The sequence below is a fragment of the Salvia miltiorrhiza genome, unplaced genomic scaffold, assembly GCF_028751815.1.
Source record: "Salvia miltiorrhiza cultivar Shanhuang (shh) unplaced genomic scaffold, IMPLAD_Smil_shh fragScaff_scaffold_39, whole genome shotgun sequence".
Classification (NCBI taxonomy): Eukaryota; Viridiplantae; Streptophyta; class Magnoliopsida; order Lamiales; family Lamiaceae; genus Salvia; species Salvia miltiorrhiza.
The window spans coordinates 1393674-1403706 of NW_026651458.1; positions in this window are offsets into that span (position 1 = coordinate 1393674).

The window sequence follows — 10033 nt, forward strand, 5'->3', positions numbered from 1 at the left end:
TTAAAACATACCATGTCCTCAGGGCACAAAAGAAATAAGAAGAGTTAGAAAAGCGTCCCTGATTATCGGCATTGAAAAGCAGAAGCTCTGTGAGAGGCGGTGAAAAGTGGAGTTTGTGGTCTACTGCAGAGTGGAATTCAGCTCTGACTCTGCACGGCAGAGTCAGAGTAGAAGTGCAGCGCTGTCTTCAGAGTGGAATTCAGTACTGGCCAGTTCAGAGCTGGCCTTTTCAGCGCTGGCGTCTGCAGAGTGGAAAATGCAACGCTGAAAACAAAGACATCAACACCCAAAAAATTAAAGTATCCGCACAAGCAACCAAAACTTAGAAAAATACAAAACAAAAACGAGAAACAAAGAATAAGAAAACAAAAACACAAAAACCAACCCAACGGTGGGTTGCCTCCCACCAAGCGCTAGTTTTAAAGTCGCCAGCCCGACGTAGAGGAACCCTTAACCAAAATCACCATGAAACGTCAGCTGAATTAGTCCTTGTGAAAGCACGTCATCCTCCAGTTCAGCTGCGGGTCCTCTTAATGAGCAAGCAGAGCTCATCGCATTCATTACTCTCTCGAACCAAGAGCTAGGTCGAGATCTCTCCTCCAAGAGCGGCACATTCTGCAATCTTTGCACAATTACCTCCTTATCTTTCAGCACATCAACCCGTTCTTCTTCAACTTCAGCCTCTTCTTTTAAAGCGGTTGGAAGTTCTTTCACTGCATTTACGTCGAGTGGAAGCTTGGCCAAGAACACGTCTTCAATGGCCTCCTAATCCAGTAGATTGTTAAGAAAATCCTGTATAATTTCATCCTCTTCCGGGCTGGTGCTCATCAAATTCGCATCAACAAAATCTTGGCATATGCTGTTCAGAGCTAGCGCACTGTTCAGAGCTGGGCTCGATTGAGCTGGCGGAAGAATTTCTGCTCTGTCCTCCAACGGCAGAGCTGAAGTAGTCAGAGCTGGCAGAATGCTTTCTGCTCTGGCGTCCAACGTCAGAACTGGAATCGTCAGAGCTGGCGGAACGGGCAGAGCTAGCGGAACAGTCAGAGCTAGAGCGCTTGGCAGAGCTGGCGAAAGACAGTTAGCTCTGAAAATTTCTACTTCTTCCTCATGGTCAGCAATCTCAACAAGAGAACAGATATGCATTGAAGAGTTAGAAATAACAGGCTTTTTATTAAAAATGGAGAATGTTACCGATCTACCAGACCCGGCCATGCTCAAAGTTCCAGAACCCACATCAATGCGCGTCTGGGTAGAAGCCATAAAAGGCTGGCCAAGTAGAACAAGTTGCCCATTCTCTCCTATAATACCTTGCCCTGCCTCGAGCACAATAAAATCGGCTAGCACCGTGATTCCTCTCACCATGACTTCAACATCTTCTAAAAGACCACGAGTGCTACTAATTGCTCCATCAGCTAGTTGAAGTCTTGTATTCGTGCTTTTAAGCTCCTCTTCCTTCCTGCCCAATTTCTGAAAAATAGCATACGACATCAAATTGACTGCCGCACCCAAGTCTAACATGCCCGTGAATTCTCCAGCTCGACCCAAACCAATACCAATAATAAAACTCCCCAGATCTTCTTTCTTTGGTAATGGTTGGGTTGGATCAACAATTGATGGTGGCAGATGCGGACTGGGCTTCGGTGTTGATATGGCGTACTTGATTTGTGAAGTTTCTGCTCTGGCCTTATCAACTCTGGCGCTCTTCTCTGCTCTGTCACCCTTCTCTTCTGCTCTGTCTGCCAAGTCAGAGCTGGCCCTCTTCTCTGCTCTAATGGTCTTCTCTGCTCTGACGCTCTCATTTGCTCTGACTGCCTAGTCAGAGCTGTCATCCTAGTCTGCTCTGGCATCCTTGCCAGAGCTAGCGCCTGCTTTGTTTTCCCGGACTGCTGCTGCTGTAGCTGATCCAGAGCGCCCGACAGTTGCCCCACAGTGGTCTCAAGGCGTTTGATAGTGGCAGCCTGAGACTCCATGCTCTGCTTGCTAACCTCCATAAAAGCCTGCAGCGTGTCCTCCAGAGACTGTTTTTGTGTTGGAATTTGTTGTGCATTCTGGAATTGTTGAGTGCGCTGAAAGTTCCCTTGCTGTTGATACCCTGGAGGGTATTGTTGGGAGTAGTTAGGCTGCGGTGTATAGGGCTGTTGTCCTCTCCAGGCACCAGCGAAATTCTGTTGGCCTTGGTTATAGCTCTGCCCATACTGCAGTCTGCTCTGCCCGTCTGGTCTGCTCTGCAATCCTTGCGCAGAGTGGACTTCAGCCTGCCCTTCAGGTGTGAACTCGCCTATTCTATTGTATTGATCAACTCCGTGGCTGAAATCACCACAAATCCCACAAGGCTGTACATTTTGCATAGGGGCAAGGGGCGGTTCCATTCTTCCCATCTTCATTTGCTGCACATCTCGCATAATTGAGGCCAATTGTTTCTGCATCTCAAACTAATCTGTCACAGCGCTGGCCTCAACTCTCTTTCCACGGACCAACTTTTGTTGAGAGCTCTCCGCTAATGTTTTGAATATTTCCTTAAGCTCTGCCACAGTCTTCCGAGCTATGTTCCATCCGGTAGTGCTGTCCACCATAAATTGAGCAGTTTGCACTAACCCATCGTAGAAAAATTGCATCAACATCACGTTGGAAAATTGATGTTGCGGGCACTGGTGGAGGAGTTCTTGGAATCTTTCCCAAGCTTCATGAAAGGACTCGTCCATTCCTTGGGTGAATTCCATGATTTGCGACCTGAGCTCCTGAGTCTTGTGGCTGGGATAGTACTTTAGCATGAACTTCTCACAAGCTTCTCCCCAAGTGATAATGGAGTTGGGCGGCAGAGTTAGCATCCATGTCCTCGCCCAATCTTTAAGTGCATAGAGAAAGCACTTGAGCTTTAGTTGGTCCTCCGTGAGATTCAGCAATGGAATGGTTTGAACTTGCGTGCAAAAATCACGGATGAATTGTAGGGCATCTTCACTCGGTATCCCATGGAACAGAGGTAGAAGACTTGAATCATTCGGCTTTAGATTGTAATTTCTGACGGCGGTGGGAAGCACAATAGCCGAAGTGTTGGTGTCTCCGATAACGGGCCTGGTGAAATCTCCCATGTACTCCATGTTTTGCGCCATCTCTTCCTTGTTTGTGTTCTGCTCTGCTCGGTCAGAGAGGTCAGAGCTGGCTTCCTCCTTCGCATTGGTGTTCTGCTCTGCCGTGTCTATGGTCTGCTCTGCACGGTCAGAGTCAGAGCTGACTTCCTCTTCTGCGGGCTGCTCTGAAGAGTCAGAGTCAGAGTTCGCTGGCAGCTCTGTAGGCTTATCTTCCTCTTTTGTGGGCTGCTCTGAAGAATCAGACTCAGAATTGTCTGCTCTGTCCTCTGCAAAAACACCTTTGCAGCTGTTTTTCCTGAAAATTCCTTCGCTCGTGCTATGCAACGGAGACACAAGTTTGCCTTTAAGACTACGGTGTCCCTGCATGCACAACACTAAGCAAACGGATTGAACGCATCGGCAGAAAGAAAAGTAAAAATAAAACGTAAAGTAAAGAAAGCAAGTAAAGACAAAAAGAAAAGTGACACAATTAAACGCCTAAAACCTTCCCCGGCAACGGCGCCAAAAAATTGACTCAACCTAAACACCTCTAAGTTGACTTGCAATAGAACAAGGACATCCTAGCAGTGGTAAGCTAACCCAATGTCGTCTCTCAAGGAAGATCTTTAAGGGCAATTAATTATGTCACAAGAAAACTATTAACTAAAGATTTAAAGCTGTAAAATTATCTAAAGCTGGGAAAAGTAAACTTAACTAGAAACTTAAATTAAATAATTATCTAGGCAAATTAAGCTATAAAACCCTAGGCAAAATTAAACCAACTTAAAGTAAAGGAATTTGATGAGGAGTGAATACACCACACTCGGCCCAAGAAGCGTGAATACACCACACGATCGCCGAAATAACACAACGGCGATGATCAATGTCGGCGCAGATTAAGAAAGAAGCTGGCTTAAACCCCAAGCCCACTCGGATCGAAAGAAGCAAAGCCATATCATAAGAGATAGCGGCGCCGCCAAATATCTGCGCAGACTTGAGAGGACAGTGCAACGCTAAAAGCAACATACGGAGAAGACTTAAGGAGTGAAAACAACCAGTAATGAGAGCTGGAAAAGAGCACGTGTTCAACAAAAAGCTGCAAAATAGTTAGAAAGTTTGTTAGTAGAGAGAGAAATGTTCACGTACGCCGCATGTGGAATACGTGAACGACACGAAAAGCCCATTTTGCCCTTCGCCCTAATGTAATCCTATAAATACGCTCTGTAAACCAATATTTGATATGCAATTTTACCTTAAGAAATCTCATCTGCAAGTTTTCAAGCAAATCCCCTCTCACACTGCGATACAGGTGATTCCGACGTCCTTTTCCGACTAGTTTAGATAGGTTTGAACGTTAAACCTCACCAACTGGCGCCGTCTGTGGGAATCTCTGGGCTAAGGCGTGAGATTTGAGAGAGTGTCTGAGTGTCCTTGTCCATATTCGGTTTAGATCTGTTCATCCTGGCATAAATCAAAGGGAAGAAGGGGGGTCTCGTTACCAAGCCTGCGTTTATGGCTATACTTTACCGCATTTGAGGTTTATACGTAGAAATGGATGGAATAATCAAGTGATTTGTGCATAAATGTTTAAACGTGGCTTATTTTGCGTTTATAATGGGTGATATGTATGTTTGTTGTGTGTATCGGCAATCCACTGGATTTTCGGAATCTTGGTGGCCTTTGTCACCTTGCATGAATGAAGGGGAAATAGCAGGGGAAGGAGACGGTTTATTCAAATATTTTTTGGGAACTGTGCCATTTTTGAATTTTTCTTTGGGAACTGTGCTGTTTTTGAATTTTTGAACTTTTCTATACGTGTTGTGCATTAATGTTACTTGCTTAATTTTGATGCATTCCCGGCGCGATACAGAGAGGTAACTCCCTTTCTGTGTTTCTGACGTTCCACTGTTTATTTTGGCTAACCTTTGTGCTTCTCCGAGAGCATTTTTCTACCGGAGAGGACCTTCCGTTGCGGAAATGTCCTTTACCTAACTATGAACGACGGGAACTCTGTTTCACCTTTTTTCTGGGTTTATTTCCTAGAAGAGGGGGATGTTCATCTCAGAAAGAACTGCAAAGAGGATTTCTATAAATTCCTTTCTATCTATGGATGTCCGTACATTTAATCGAGAATCGTTCCATGGGCCGAAGTTCGTGGGTTTTTCTGGGGCTTATCTTTTATTGGAATATTTATGGGCCCACCTACCTCCGATATAACACAGCGACATCTGCGCAGCCCGCCTGCGCCGGTATACTTCTCCAACCTTGACTCATTATTTCTTATCTTACTGCGATACAGTGAACAGGTACTTTACAATGGCAACTCATCAACACTGCAAGGATCTAAACAAGGATTTCGAAGCCGCTGCAGGGAACACATCTGACAAACCTACTGACGACACATCGACTAAGGGAGTCGACTTGACTGGGCTTACGCCGCCGGGTTTCACTACGATCAACAACATGATCCCTGCTTCTGTACAATCTAATATGGGAGCAAATGTGCCCGCCGTGGCAACTATCACTACAGCACCAGGGCCAACCAATGTCCCTATCAATGACCAAGTTTTGGCTATGCTCAACTATGCAACTATTCGCTCTTTAATGGGCATTACTCAGCCAGCAGTCTCACCAGAGGGAATCATAGCTGCTCAGAAAGCAGCAACCGCGCCTGCGCAGGCAGAAGGAGGAGAGACAGCGATGGCCGCTCAAACAGGAATAGACAGAGGAGAAGAATGAGGAAAGAACAAGCGGAAGTTTGTTACGAACAGTGTCCAGATCGAAGATGTGACTGATTCAACCAGTGGGACCACTCCGCAGCGCAGCTTAGGTGCACACAAGGACAATGACAGGCTGAAGGAAAAAGTATCTTTCCTCCGAGACCAGCTGAAAAGTCTGGAGACAGAACTCAGGGAGCACGATCATAACACAGAGGTGAACAAATTCCCCGACCAGCACGGACTGAGACCTGAAGAGCCCCGGAGGGAGCTCCTCAAAAGAAGTCGGCGCAGGCCGAATGATACCATATTCACAAGAGACCGGGAGGGACACCACTCCGACATCCCTATATCAACACCCATGCACAAGAGCCCTTTCTCGGAGGAAATATTGTTGGAACCCCTACCAGCAAATTACCGCCCCATCTCATTGGATTATGATGGCACCACAGATCCGGAGGTGCATATAGCTCGTTTCGAGGGGCTGGCGGCGCTACATCAGTATGGGGAGGGAATCAAATGCAGGATCTTCGCCACGACTCTATCGGGCATGGCCCAGCGATGGTTCCACAATCTGAGAAATAATTCTATATACTCATACGATGATCTTCATCTCATATTCATGAGACAGTTTGCCAGCGCGAAGCGGGTTGGGAAAACACCAATTTCCTTGATGGACATCAGGCAGGAACCACAAGAAACACTTCGGGAATATGTGGCACGATTTAACACAATCGCGTTAGACATACCAGACGCCGAATCTCAGATTAAGTGGTATGCTTTCGCTAGAGGGTTAAAATAAGGCCCGCTCTTTGAGGCACTCCAGATCAAGCCGCCCACTAGTTTCGAAGACATCATGACAATAATACCGGGATACCTCCAACTGGAAGACGCTAAAATGGCAAGGAAGGCAGAGGCCGATAAGCTCAAACCTAAGAAGCAGGACAGCGCAGACGCTGGAGAAAAATACATCCCGAGAAATCCCTACCGAGGTTTACCTCCCAGAATCCCAACAAGGGCCATCGAAGCTGGAGCAGGCTCATTAATCACGGCGCAGACAGAGAAGAGGGAAGAGCGCGGGGGTTACCGAGATGATTTACAAAATCCAACTCAATGGAATCGTCACATAGACGAAATTTTCCATCAGATCAAAGAAGAGAATTATTTCAGAGCTCCAAAGGATTACCAACCCGGAGCCCCAGCCCCAGGCAGGAACAATTTGTTATGTGAATATCACAACCGTTACGGTCATCTCACCCGCGAGTGCGGACATTTGAAACATCAGCTGGAAATTTTGGTCAGGAAAGGGTTCCTAGATCAATTCATAGAAAGACCACGAGGCTCATATAGAGAGAACCGTTACGATGAACGTAGGGAGGATGAGCGGCGCCGACGGGATGACACCCGCCACGACCATGAGAACAGGGAAAGAAGACACAGACATGAGGAGAGAAGGGAAAAAAGAAATCATAGGCGAGATAGCCAGGACAGACACAACCCCGCAAACCACGCCCAGTATGATAGAGAGGTACACATGATTACAGGAGAAAATAATATTCCAACATCTAACAGGGCCAAAAAACAATTGGCCCGCACGGTCAGATCTGGATACTATGACAAAGTTGTCATGACAATCAACACCGCGCCCGACGAACCGATAATATCCTTTGGACCAAAGGATGCTAGGTCTTTATTCTATCCTCATGACGACGCCTTGGTTTTTTCTGCCAATGTGGCCAACGTATTGGTACACCGCATCTTTGTTGATTCAGGCAGCGCCGTCAATATCTTATATCTAGAGTGCTGGCAGGCAATGGGTTTGGAGGCTAAGTTAGAGCCCGCTGTGGCTCCTCTTTATGGGTTTTCAGGGGAATCAGTCCTACCAGTGGGAATAATTGAGTTGCCAATGACGATAGGGCAACCATGGGGAAAAAAGACCCGAATGGTCAAGTTCTTGGTCATCGACGCACCGAAACCCTCTTACAACATGATCTTTGGGAGACCGGTGCTGAACTCTTTTAAAGCAATCATCTCTACTCTTTACTTGAAGATGAAGTTCCCCTTGGAAGGAGGCAAAATTGGTGAAGTGTGGGGAGACCAGGCTGTGTCGAAGAAATGCCATGTACAAGTATTAACTCAATACTCCGGACAAAAGCGAGAAAGGTCAGTACACCAAGTAGAGGTAAGCAAGAAGGGAAAAATTAGAGTGATCACGGCTTCAGAGCCCGAGCGGAGAGAGATCGCAGAGCTGCAAGGGAGAAATGATAAAACACCCCTCGTCACTACCAATGATACGTGCATGGTTATTGAGCTTTTCAAGGATAAGGAGGGATTTACCACCAAAATCGGGGCACATATGGAGCCAGAATTGCAAAGAAAAGTAATAGCCTGCCTGCGCAGAAACGCTGACGTATTCGCGTTCACTACGGCGGACCTGAAAGGAATCGACAGAGAGCTAGCCGAGCATCGTTTGAACGTGGACCCCACGATCAAGCCAGTCAAGCAAAAGACGAGACACTTCGGTACTGAAAAGGATGCTGCTATTCGAGAGCAGATACAGGCGTTATTAGAAGCGGGACATATCATAGAAGTGCAATACCCGGACTGGGTGTCAAACGCTGTCATGGTGGAAAAGAACGATAAGACTTGGAGGATGTGTGTGGACAATCGGGACCTCAATGCAGCTTGTCCAAAGGATTGTTACCCATTGCCACGGATTGACCAGTTAGTAGACGCAACATCAGGATGCGAACTTTTGTCAATGATGGATGCTTACCAAGGATACCATCAGGTTAAGATGTATAAGAACGATGTTATTAAAACAACATTCGCAGTCTGCGTAGGGATCTTCGCATATGTGAGTATGCCATTTGGACTAAAAAACGCTGGGGCTAATGATGGATAGAATCTTCAAAGATCAATTGAAAAAAAATGTGTCAGTCTATGTAGATGACATGCTGGTACGCAGCACTGAAGCACGCACACATGCGGACAACTTGGAGGAAATCTTCTCGGTGATACGAAGATACAAGCTCATGCTCAATCCGGCTAAATGTACCTTCGGGGTGCAGTCGGGGAAATTCCTGGGATACAAGGTTACGCCTGAGGGGATAGAAGTGAATGCAGACAAAGTTAGAGCTATTATTGACATGACGGCGCCGCGGAACGTCAAAGAGATACAAACATTGAACGGACGAATAACTGCACTAAGTCGGTTCATATCGAGGTCAGCAGAAAGAAGTCTGCCCTTCTTCAAAATTTTGAGAAAGGAAAGTCGATTCGAGTGGAGTAGCGAGTGCCACCAAGCCTTTGAAGACCTCAAAGAATATCTCAAAGGACTACCCGTCTTGACCAAACCGATACCGGGGGAACCACTATATCTATACACTTCGGTGGGGGTAGAATCTTTGAGCGTTGTGCTAGTGCGGGAGGAAGGGGGTACGCAGAAACCAGTTTATTTCGTGAGCAAAATCATCCAAGGAGCGGAGATCAGATACACCGCAGTGGAGAAAACAGCTTATGTTATCATGATCACGGCAAGAAAGTTGCGCCCATACTTTCTGTCACACAAAGTTATCGTCAGAACAGCGTTGCCTTTTCAACAAATCCTGGGGAGGCCAGACCTCGCAGGGAGAATGGTAAAATGGGCCATTGAGCTGGGCGAATATGACGTGGCGTTCGAACCGCGTACAACCATTAAGGCACAGGCCCTAGCTGACTTCATTCAAGAGACCACGAGATGGCCGTTGCGAGGACCATGGACGGCGCAGGTCGACGGTTCCGTCACCAAAGAGGGGTGTGGAGTCGGAATATACATTGAATCGCCAGAGGATGGAACCTACCAGTTTGTGATCAAGTTTGAGGACAAGCTGTCAAATAACGAGGCAGAATATGAAGCAGTGATAAGGGCTGCCCATATCTTGAAGGAGCTCAGAGCAGACACAGCAATAATCAAGACCGATTCGCAATTGGTAGCCCAGCAGTTGAGAGGCGAATGTGAGGTTCGTGATGACAGAATGCGAGCTTACTATGATAGGATGCAGCAGCTCAAGGAAAAGTTTGAAGAATTGAAAATAATACAAGTACCCCGGGAAGAAAATCGAAGGGCTGACTTGCTAGCGAGGATGGCCAGCGCCGTTGAACAATCGTGGAATGACGAAATCATACTCTTGTTTGAACCAAAGAAGAGCCCAGGGACTCAAGTCTGCACCGTCGAAGTGGGGGATGATTGGCGAGTCCCAATTATTC